This window comes from Notolepis coatsorum (assembly GCF_963971535.1).
Source record: "Notolepis coatsorum genome assembly, chromosome: 20".
Taxonomy (NCBI): domain Eukaryota; kingdom Metazoa; phylum Chordata; class Actinopteri; order Aulopiformes; family Paralepididae; genus Notolepis; species Notolepis coatsorum.
Window position 1 is genome coordinate 52,287,510 of NC_140184.1, and position 12,272 is coordinate 52,299,781.

Below are 12,272 nucleotides of genomic sequence, written 5' to 3' on the forward strand. Positions count from 1 at the left end.
GCCTCAAAACCCACCTGTTCTCCCTTGCCTTCAACCCCCCCCACCCATAACCCCCCCCCCCCCCCTCCAACCTGATTGATGTCTGTCTCCAGTCTTTTTTGTGCTATCATGCTGTCTTCCCTGTTCCCCCCATGGTCTCATCTTCCTTTTGTTTTGTTTCTTTGTCGTTTGTTTGTTTTTGTTTCTTTGCTTTTGTTTGTTTGTTTGTACTCTTGCTCCCGACTATTGTCAGCGACTTCGGGTTATTGAGAAGCGCTATATAAATTAAATGAATTATTATTATTATTACTCGTTGTCGGTCCCCGAAAGCGCAGCTATGAACACCTACATCAAGGAGGCTGTGGCTACCGGTTTTATTAGACCTTCCACTTCACCTGCGGGTGCTGGATTATTTTTTGTGGGAAAAAAGGATGGAGGACTGAGACCCTGCATCGACTACAGAGGTCTGAACAGCATTACAGTAAAAAAACGGTATCCCCTTTCCCTGATTAACTCGGAGTTCGAACGCCTCCAGGGGGCATCCATTTTTACCAAACTTGATCTCCGCAATGCCTACAATCTGGTGCGCATACGCCAAGCGGATGAGTGGAAGACCGCGTTCAACACTCATAATGGTCACTACGAATACCTGGTGATGCCATTTGGTCTTACTAATGCCCCTTCAGTTTTTCAGGCGTTAATCAATGACGTGCTCAGGGAGATGTTGGAAAAGTTTGTTTTCGTTTACTTACAGTAGATGACATTCTGATATTCTCCAAGTCCATTTCTGACCATGTCAAACATGTCAGGCAGGTCTTGAGGTGCCTTTTGGATGCACGGTTGTTTGTGAAGGCTGAGAAGTGTGCCTTCCATGTCCGCTCTGTGTCCTTTCTGGGATTAATTGTATCTGAGGGGAGGATTCAAATGGACCCCAAGAAGGTGTCAGCAGTGACAGACTGGCCTACACCCGTCTCGGTCAAGCAGGTGCAACGATTCCTAGGATTTGCAAACTTCTACTGTCGTTTTATTCGTAATTTCAGTTCAGTGGTAGCACCTATCACTGCACTCACCAGGAAGACAGCACCTTCCCATTTCCAGTGGACTCCCAAGGCTGAGGCAGCGTTCATTGAGCTTAGGAGAAGGTTCAGTTCTGAGCCTATCCTCATTACTCCTAACCCATCCCTGCCATTTATCGTCGAGGTGGATGCTTCTGAGCTTGGAGTCGGAGCTATTCTGTCTCAACGTTCATCGTCCGACGGTAAGGTACACCCATGTGCGTACTATTCACGTGGGCTCTCGCTGGCTGAAAGAAACTATGATGTTGGGGACAGAGAGCTGTTGGCGGTCAAGTTGGCATTGGAGGAGTGGCGCCATTGGCTAGAGCAGTGCTTCTCAAACTTTTTCTGTCAGGCCCCCCTTTGGCGGACCAAAATATTTTAGGCCCCCCCCCCTCGCCCCAACAAAATAGTCATGAAATGGGCCATGTTTAAATGTATTGAAATAACACCAATATCGTGACCTTTCAACTTGGCCCTATATTTTGTTTTCAGAGCTGTCATGGATGAAAAGCCAGCTTCACACAGATACTGTATGTGGTGCTGAATGCATCAACACCTTAACTGCTGCATCATGAGATACTTGGTGGGCCATGAGATGAGATACTTGGTACTCAGCACCACACTCTGAAACGAGCTCTCCAGGTGGTATCAGATGAGATTTCAAAGAGTTCTTCCAAGAGTTTGGATGAAGATGTGTCAGGAAGCTTCGTCTCAATGTTTTCTTTAAAGTTTTTTTTTTATCCAGAGTAACTTGGTGATCCTTTTCTGTGTTTTATTAAATAATGATTTTCAGATTTTGAGAAATGGTATTTTCATGGAGAACAGTGCAGCTGAAACAGATAGCACTTTAATGATAATTTTCTGTAATAAAAAATAAAAAAAAGTGTGTGTTTAAGAAAAAAATATCTCAAGGCCCCCCCTGTCATGCCTCTGCACCTGTCACACTGGGCTAGAGGGAGCTGAACACCCACTCACAGTCTGGACAGACCATAAGGGTGCTCAGAGGAGAAACTTGCGACAGGCTCGCTGGTCACTGTTTTTCTCTCGGTTTAATTTCCTCCTGACATACCGTCCCGGGTCTAAAAATATCAAGCCGGATGCTCTTTCCCGGTTATATGATGGATCAGAGGAGGACCGTCCTCCTGAGCCCATTGTTCCTGCAGGACAGATCCTAGCTCCTGTGACATGGAGCATTGACTCTGCTGTGCGGAGGGCACAACGTTTGGAACCAGATCCGGGTGGGGTGCCCCCGGGTTGGTTATTTGTACCAAACGGCATTTGTTCTCGGGTGTTGAAGTGGGGCCACTCCTCTCGGCTGACAGGACATCCCGGAGTGCACAGAACTCGTGACTTCTTGGCCAGAAGGTTCTGGTGGCCTGGTATGATGAAGGACATTCGGGAATTTGTGGCAGCCTGCCCCGTTTGTGCACGGAACAAAGTTTCTCAACAGTCACCACCAGGGCTGCTTCATCCTTTGCCCATTCCTAGTCGTCCGTGGAGCCACATCGCCATGGATTTCGTGACTGGTCTGCCTCCTTCTGATGGTCACAGCGTCATCATGGTGGTGGTGGATAGGTTCTCCAAAGCAGCTCACTTCATTCCGCTGGTCAAGCTGCCATCTGCTCAGGAGACCGCTCAACTGGTGGTTGACCATGTCTTCCGAATTCATGGCATCTGCCAGGACGTGGTGTCGGACCGTGGACCCCAGTTTACTGCTCGTTTTGGAAGGCATTCTGTGCTATACTGGGTGCGACGGTTAGCCTGTCATCAGGGTTCCACCCGGAGAGCAATGGGCAAACAGAGCGCACCAACCAGTCTATGGAGAGTACGCTTGGCTGCTTGGCCTCCTCCAATCCGACCACTTGGAGTCACCAACTGGCATGGGCAGAATATGCACATAATTCATTGTGCAATGCATCCACTGGTCTCTCCCCATTTGAGGTTCAGTTTGGGTATCAGCCTCCACTGTTTCCTGAACAGGAGAGGGACGTGGGGGTGCCATCTGCCGAGGCATTTATCCGTCGTCTCGGGCGACATGGAAGAGGGTGCGTTCGGCTCTTGTGCGTGCTGCGGCCCGGCACAAGTGGTCGGCGGATGTACACCGTCGCCCTGCGCCTTCCTACCATGTGGGCCAACAGGTGTGGCTTTCCACACGCGACCTTCCATTACGGGTGGAGTCGCGCAAACTTGCTCCCCGTTTTGTGGGCCCTTTCACTATTGTTCGCAAGATAAACCCAGTCACGATGCGTCTTCAGTTACCCTCGTCAATGAGGGTACACCCTACATTTCACGTATCCCGCCTTAAGCCGGTTCGGAGGAGCAGGTTGGTTCCTGCAGAGAGACCTCCACCTCCCCCTCGATTCGTTGATGGCCAACCTGTGTATACTGTACAGCGTATCCTGTCCAGTAGGCGGGTTGGTAGGGGTATACAGTACCTGGTGGACTGGCAGGGTTATGGGCCAGAGGAGCGCACGTGGGTTCCAGCCAGGGTCATCTTGGACCCTGAGCTTGTTCGGGAGTTTCGGAGACGTGTCTCAGAGGGTCCGTCTGGAGCCGCCCCCTAGAGGGGGGGGTCCTGTCATGGTTTTTGTCTTATTTCACCTTTCTGTGAGGGACAGCTGTCTATTTTTGCTTTATTTAACCTCTCTGTGAGGGATAGCTGTCAATCCCTGTTCCCTGTGGTTAATTGCCTCATGGGTCGGCAGGTGTGTGGGCTTGATTGCACCTGATGCAGTGCAGCTGTGCCTATGGCCATGTGGAGTCTATTTAAGTTTGGAGATTGCAGTGTCAACTGCTTTTTCATTTTCCTTGTGCTGGCTATACTTTTGGTCAGGCTTCTTATATTTAAGTGTAGTGCTGCCCTATTCAGCATTTAGCCTTCTTGTAACTGAGGGGTACAATTCCCTGACTGTATTGTTAGATATGATATTTAATACCACTACCTCATGTACTTTAACTTCTGGCCACCCAGTACAAGATATAAGTATGATGAACACTTTCCCACCTGATGAAACGAACCAACACAAATGTACCAAATCGAAAGTTTAATACAGCAAAGGGTGTATACAACGATCACTTAATTACATTTATGATTTGAAATATTGAATATGCACTTTTATGGCAAATGAGTATTCGTAGGTAAATCAACATTGAATGTCCAATCTCTGGTTGCGCAGGGAGTAAGTATACAACCTGGAATATTTAGGAAACGATAGCGATGGTACTTAAATGATTATAGCTGGATACACTAAGGGGGGGGGGGGTCCCGCTGGTTGTAAGACAGTAGGAGGGGGGGGTTAGAGAAGCCGCTGGCGGTATCCCATCTGGCCGACGGTGTCTTGGGAGAATCCAAAGTCTTGGACACGGTGCCCACAGAACCTCGGGCCGCAGACGAATACAGCTGGACCCTCTGTGGAACGGTATCTGCCGGTCCACAACGGAGAGACGTGGTGCGACCTCACGTGAAGAGCGCCGCCTCACCTGGAGTCCTCTCCGGGGGGTAATTCCAACACTCGGCAGTGTTGGCCTTTATCCATGGAATAATCAAAGCACACAAAGCATAATCCAAGAGCCGTGGAAGGCTCGCCGTCGTCTGGGTAGAGTAATCCAATATACAGGTCCAGTCGCTCTTGGCCCGGAGCTCCTCGGATGCAATCACCACTAGGGGTCTGACCAGCCTGGTTAAGCGTCCAGATAACGTCAGGAACGATGGGGGGTACTGATAACTTTAGAACTCTAACCGAACGATGCACCATACATAAATAGACTATTATTAGCTTAATAGAATACGTCCAACTCGACGGTATGGTGCCAAACTATGACCATTCAACTATTAATCTACACGATATCTCAATGCCTATTCTGGGCCAAGTAGGCCTTACTACACCGCACGTGCGTCGTGGGGAGGCTTTTGCGTCTGGACTCTGTTGGAGGGTAAAGAACTGGACTAAAAGAAAGTTCTACTTTACGAGCGCCATATATATATGCGCTATGAACAAATAGTACCATTCGTATTTCGCCCGGCATATTACTGCGCGGAACCGGGGGTTGCCTCGACATGTTAGGCGGCACGATTGAACTTGGACCTAGGGGTATGGCAACCTGGCGCCAGGTTCTCGTCCAATGGTAGAATGAAACTATTATGGGCTGTTTAGTAGAAACGGGGATATTCAATGCATATTGTACAAGGAATATACAGGGGATATCAAACGATATACAAATACAATTAAATATATATATATAAATAAATATACATATTCGGTTTAATCTGATCCTTCACAACAGCCGCCCCCTAATTAGTCCCACCTAATTAGCTAAGCAGAGACAGATTAACCGCACTGTCTACCACTCAAGGTCCGCTGTAAGGGTCAGTCAACTCACAAAGTCATAGGGTCATGGTCATCATCGATAGTATCTGGGAGTCGGGGCAGTTCTATGAGCCTCGCCACGGGACGTGTGTAGGTGCGCCCTTGGACGAGTACTTCAGCTGCTCGGACCTTGCCATCGGCACCGGTGATCACTTTGCTTACGCGGCCAGCCGGCCACATAGCTCTGGGTAGTGACTGGTCAATTATCATGACGACTGTTCCTTCTGTCAAATTGTCTCTCTCTTTTACCCACTTCTGGCGGGTCTGTAGAGACGGTAGGTAGTGAAGTAGGAAGCTGCTCCAAAACTTGTCAGCTAGTACTTGGCTGTACCTCCACATTCTTCGGCCGTTCGCTTCTTCGGGCCTGTACATTGTCTGGGGTAGCGCGGGGTCCAGCCGCCCCATTAGGAGTGTGTTGGGGGTGACTGGGTCGACATCTGCTACATCACTGGAGACGTAACCGAGGGGCTTTGAGTTCAATACTCCCTCGATCTCCGTGAGGACTGTCATTAGGACTTCCTCCGCCACAGTCTGGGCTCCGAGTACGGCATACAGGGCTGTCTTTATAGAACGTACTTCTCGTTCCCAGGTTCCACCGAAGTGGGGTGCGTTCGGGGGATTAAACTGGAAGTCAATCTGGGCTGGAGCGAGGTGGGTCTTAAGTTCTGGGCCCATAGCTTGGAAGCTCTCTCTCAGCTCTCTTTCTCCGCCTTTGAAGTTGGTCCCGTGATCAGACAACAATGTAGACGGTTTTCCTTTCCGTGAATCTCCGGAAGGCCATAAGGAATGAGTCTGTGCTCATGGTCGGAAGGAGCTCGATATGCATCGCTCTGGTGGTCATGCATTTGAATACAATACCCCACCGCTTCTCGGTGCCTCTTCCTCTCTTTATATACAACGGGCCAAAACAGTCCATGCCTGTGGAGTGGAATGGCTTGTCGCCGATTCGGAGGCGACAGGGGGGTAGGTCAGCCATCCGTGGTATGCTGGGCTGCGCGCGCCACTTACGGCAGTCTAGACAGGTTCGCTGGAAGCGCCGTACTGCTTCTCTCCCTTGCAATATCCAATAACGACGTCTGATCTCCGCGAAGACTCTCTCTGCTCCTGCGTGGTGTACATCCTCGTCGTATTTCTTTATGATCAGCTCTGTGACCTTGTGTCGGCTGTTCAAGACGATCGGGTGCTTAATGTCATCTGGTAGATCGGGGGCTCTCCGCAGGCGACCACCCACTCTGATGAGATTATGTGCGTCACTCTCTGGTGCCAGGTGAATCAGTCTGCTGTCTGATGGGACGGGGTTTCCTCCCTGTAGACCGTCTAGCTCATCGGGGAACGAGTCTCTCTGGGCTCGTTGTAGTAGAAGAAGTTCTGCTTCTTCGTAGTCAGCTGCTGACATGTCAGTGGTGGACTGAATCTCTGGGTGGTGCCGCAGGAATGTTCTTTGTTGCGCACTCTCTAGGGTAATGCAGTCATCTATGTTGGGGTCTGTGGAGGCGACAGTGCTCAGTCCACAGAACATAGGCTTCTTGTTCTCAGCCTCCTCGTTACTTGCTTCCCTCGGGGTGGGCGTAGGCCAATCTCCTTCCGGGAGCTGGAGGAATGCTGGTCCGTTACTGTAGATGTTGCGACGGGTTAGGTCATCCAGGGACATTCCCCGGGTGATGACGTCAGCTGGGTTGTGTTTGGTATCCACATACCTCCAGCTTGCTTCTTCTGTTAATTCTTGAATCTCGGTGACTCTGACTCCCACGAAGACTTTGTATCTGCATGAATCAGACTTAATCCATGTGAGTACTGTCGTGGAATCTGACCACAAGATTGTTCTATGCACCGGAATGGTGAGTTCACGTTGGATTAACGTGGCTAGATGCGCTCCTGCGAGGGCTGCGCAGAGCTCTAGACGTGGGATAGATTGTTGCTTACGTGGGGCTATTCTTGAGCGGGCCAGTATGAAAGCAGTGTGTATCTCTCCTCCCATCTCTTGGGCACGCAAATAGGCAAGCGATCCGTAGGCTACTTCGGAGGCGTCGCTGAAGACGTGTAGCTCAATCTCGCATGTCTCTGGCCTCACTGTGGATGGGAAGTAGCTGCGGCGTATATTGACACCTGGGAGTGAGCGGAGTTCCGTCTCCCACTCTCTCCATGTTGAGGCAAGGTGTGCGGGTATTGGGTCGTCCCAGCCCTGGTCCTTGTCCCATAGTGCTCGTACAATCATCTTTGCCCTGGTGGTGTAAGGTAGAATACATCCCAACGGGTCATATTGTCTGGCGAGTGTTCTGTACACACTCCGTCTGGTGGTCGGTATCGCCGCCGACCTTCCTTGCTCTGGAGCCAAGGGTTTGTGTCTATAGTGGAGCGAGTCTGTTTTGAAGCGCCAGACTAATCCTAGTGTCATTTCTTGGGCTTCTCCTGGGATTGTCGCCATCCAGGTCTCGCTGCTGGCAGCCTTGTCTGCGGAGGAGAGGCTGCGCTATACGTACAGGTCACTGCTGGCCCACTGCCTGAGATCAAAGCCTCCTTTGATTAGGGAGGCGCGTAACTTGATTAGGAGAGCCTCGGCTTCTTCTTGAGTCGAGACGCTTTGTAAACAGTTGTCCACGTAGAAACTGTTCTTCACACTGTGTTGGACCTCTTCATCTGCTGCTGGGTCCTCTGTGACGTGTTTCTGTAGTGCAAATGTAGCACAGCACGGGCTGCATGTGGTTCCGAAGGGGAGTACTTCCCACTGGTAGATGGATGGGTTCTCATCTCCGATCTTCTCTCTCCATAGGAACCGTAGCAGAGGCTTGTCCTCCTCTACTAGTCTCACCTGCAAGAACATCCCTTTGATATCCCCGCTTATAGCCACCTTGTCCTGGCGGAAGCGCAGTAGCACGCCTAGTAGGGAGGGGCCGAGTGTGGGGCCGGGCAAGAGCTCTTTATTCAGATTTTGGGATCCGATCTGGTAGCTGCAGTTAAACACAATGCGATCCTTGCCATTGTGATGGACCTTGTGATGCGGCACGTACCATGATTCGGTCGTCTGATCGGCCTCTTTAATGTCAATCTTTGTTACGTGTCCCGCTGTGATTAGCTTCTCAATCTCAGCTCGGTACACACTCTCTTGAACGGGGTCTTTTGCTAGGCGCCGCTCTGTGTTCAGTAGATAGCGCTCCGTGGCGTCTTTCTTTGCGTGAAAGGTGGGCATTCCCTCTCGCCTCAGGAGTGGAGTTGCGTATCTCATCACTCCGCCGACTGTGACTCTCTTTGTCCCCTGCTCGAGTAGGTTGATGGCGTAAATGTCTTCTTTAGAGCGAATGTCTTTCTTTTCGTTCTTAAAGGGCATTGTCTCTAGGGTCCATAGCCTCTCGACATGCTGCAGGAGAGTGGTGTCTTCTTCTGTCGTTCTGGAGTGGAAGCAGCTAGTGGCTGCTGTTCGGTTGAGAGATTTAGCGAGGGGGCCTTGTAATGTCCATCCTAGGCGGGTCTCGACTGCTGCAGGACAGCCTCGGGGGCCTGTATGGACCCGGTCAATCGGGACTATGAGTTCTGCATGGTCGTAGCCTATCAACAGGGTCGGGGTAGCGCCGTCTATGAGCGGGATAGGTAATTGACGCAGGTGCACATATTTATCCATCAACTTGGTGACAGGGTAGGTGTACTGCGATAGTCCTATTTCTTGGCTGGTGAAAGCATTTGTGATCTTGTACCGTCGCTCTGGCTGCCCGTTGGCTGCGATAGTGAAGGAGACATTCTCGCCCTTTATCGTCTTTAAATCTCTTCTTATTGTCCGAATCGTCATTTCGTTCTTGCCCCCCCGCAGTCCCAGCTGAGTCGCAGCGGAGGCGAGCAGAAGGGTCTTCTCTGACCCGTCATCAAGGACGGCGTAAGTGTCCATGACTTTATCCTGGTAGCTCAATGTCACACGGACTACCTTTAAGAGCACTTGAGCTCCGTTGCTGCTGGCGGGGTCAATGTACATGACACTTGCCTTGGTGCCGCTCCGTGGTGCAGGTATAGGCCGTCTTCCGTTACTATCGTGTAGTATATCTAGATGGGCTCCATCGCACCGGCTGCACCTTTTCTTTAGGCGGCATTCGGCTGCCATGTGGGGCCGCGCACATCGATAACAGCGCCGGTTGGACTTTATCCATTGGCTCACTTCTTCTGCATTCATCTTTGTGAATGAGTCACATTGTGACAGCCAGTGTTCTTTCTCACAGTAGGGACACGCTATCTTCCACTTCTCCTTTCTCGAGGGGGTGCTGTGACTCGTACTGCTCGGTACTGACTCTGATTGGTGCATGACAGTCACCGATCTTCTTCCATCACTTATTCTCCTGGGTCCCTCTCTGGAGCTTGGCGTGCTCCGCCCGAAGGTGTCCAGTCGTAAGCTGCTGACCTCTCTCGCCAGGAAGTCGGCCAGATCAAGGAGGGATGGCTCGGGGCCGTCGGGATCTCGGTAGTCCCTCTGCCGCCGAAAGCGCTCCTGTCTTGCGGGTGGCAGCTTCTCCAAAATCCTCTCAACGTTAGAGTTGGCGTACAGCTCATGCATGCCCTTCTCCCGTTGAGCTCCCAGCATCCCCACCAGGGACTGCACTTTGATTGACAGGTCGTCTAGTGAGCGATTGTCTGTGGCTGGGGGTAGGCGGTCAATATGCCTTATCTCCTGGATTACGTAATCCCATATACGTCCGTATCTTTGATCCAGCGCTGCAAGGGCCGCTGTGTATGGGGTCGAGGAGGTAGCATAGGCTAGCGCTATATTGTGCGCTCGCGGTACTTTCAGGTGCTTCAATAATATTGCATACTTGTGGCGTTCATCAGCGACATCCACCATCATTGTCTCTAGGCACATCCGGAGCTCCGTGTACTGTGCTCGACTCTCATAGGCGAAGTCTGGGAATGACGGCGTGGCGTTGTATGACGCCGTGGATGGCTGATACATCGGCGAGCGTTGGGGGAGAGACCTCCTGGGCGAGTCCCCTCTTGCGCCTCGCTGTGGGCTGGTACTGGCAGGGTATCATGGCCCGCTGGTCCAGGTACTGTTCCTCGGGGCTGGTCATGCGTGGTGCTCACCCGTGAATAGAGTCAGGGGTCTGTAGCGCAGCGCCGCGGGGGTATAGCCTGGACTGTATGGGACCTCCTGGTCCGGTGGAGTACTGTGCTGTCGTCGGGCTTGGTTCTCCTCTTCTCCCTCTTCTTCTTCTATCAAATCTTCCAGATCCTGTAATCGTTTATTTAGCTTCTCCGCAGTGTAGGCCGCTCCTTCCTTGTAGCTGGGTCTCGCTTGGACCGGTATGGGAAGGGGATCTGCGGGGGGTCTAGACTAGGTCTGTTGGTCAAGTTCAGGGTCGCTTGCTCGTTGCGGTGACGCTGCTCTTGACTGTTGTCTCGACGAGTTCCTTGAGCCCCTGGCGGAGGGAGAGGGAGTTGTCCTTTTGATCAGCTGCTCTATTAGTTGCGCTTGTAGTCTGTCGCGCTCTGCGTCTCTTTGGGCACCGGCAGCGGCGCGCTGGGCGTCGGCCCGGTCTCTTGCCATATTCTCTTCCATCTGGAAGCGTCTCATCTCCAGACATGTGCGCTGTTCTTCGCTCCGTTGCTGCGCTTGGAGGTGTTCGCGCTCGCCAAGCATCTGTGCTTGGAGCCGATCGCGCTCGGCGGAGGCTGTCAGGCTGACGAGGAACGCCTGTTGTAGTGTCCTCTCCGCTTCGTTGGGGGAAGGCGGTAGTGGAGGTGAGCCGCTCCTGCGTGAGTCGCTCCTGGGGGTACTCGTTGGGGAGTCCTGGAGCTCTAGTCCCTCGGCGCTCTCCTCCTCTTCCTCCGTGCAGAGTTCTCTCTCTGTAGGGTTGTCTTCCTCCCGGGGCTTGTCGGGGACTACTTCTTTAGTAGTGGCGGGGGGTAAAGGCATGTCAATTCCCTCCTGGTCCCCACCGTGGGCTTGGTCAGTTACATTAGGACCTACTAGGGCCTCTGTGGTCGGGGAAACCTGGTCGTTAAGGTCAGACATAATTTTACTTTCTACTTTTACCACGTTTACCGTTTGTCGAAGGCTAGGTAGTTGACTGACAGTGTAAGCCTCTAAGTACTGAGGTGTCTGTCGTCTGCGCCGCGGGCGTTCTAGGTTAGGAGGATCGTTTCGTGGAGTGTTCATCATAGGCCATTTCGATATTAATAACACTATATTAATATTACACTAGTTACCATCCGGCTCGAAGGACCAATTGTAACTGAGGGGTACAATTCCCTGACTGTATTGTTAGATATGATATTTAATACCACTACCTCATGTACTTTAACTTCTGGCCACCCAGTACAAGATATAAGTATGATGAACACTTTCCCACCTGATGAAACGAACCAACACAAATGTACCAAATCGAAAGTTTAATACAGCAAAGGGTGTATACAACGATCACTTAATTACATTTATGATTTGAAATATTGAATATGCACTTTTATGGCAAATGAGTATTCGTAGGTAAATCAACATTGAATGTCCAATCTCTGGTTGCGCAGGGAGTAAGTATACAACCTGGAATATTTAGGAAACGATAGCGATGGTACTTAAATGATTATAGCTGGATACACTAAGGGGGGGGGGGTCCCGCTGGTTGTAAGACAGTAGGAGGGGGGGGGGTTAGAGAAGCCGCTGGCGGTATCCCATCTGGCCGACGGTGTCTTGGGAGAATCCAAAGTCTTGGACACGGTGCCCACAGAACCTCGGGCCGCAGACTAATACAGCTGGACCCTCTGTGGAACGGTATCTGCCGGTCCACAACGGAGAGACGTGGTGCGACCTCACGTGAAGAGCGCCGCCTCACCTGGAGTCCTCTCCGGGGGGTAATTCCAACACTCGGCAGTGTTGGCCTTTATCCATGGAATAATC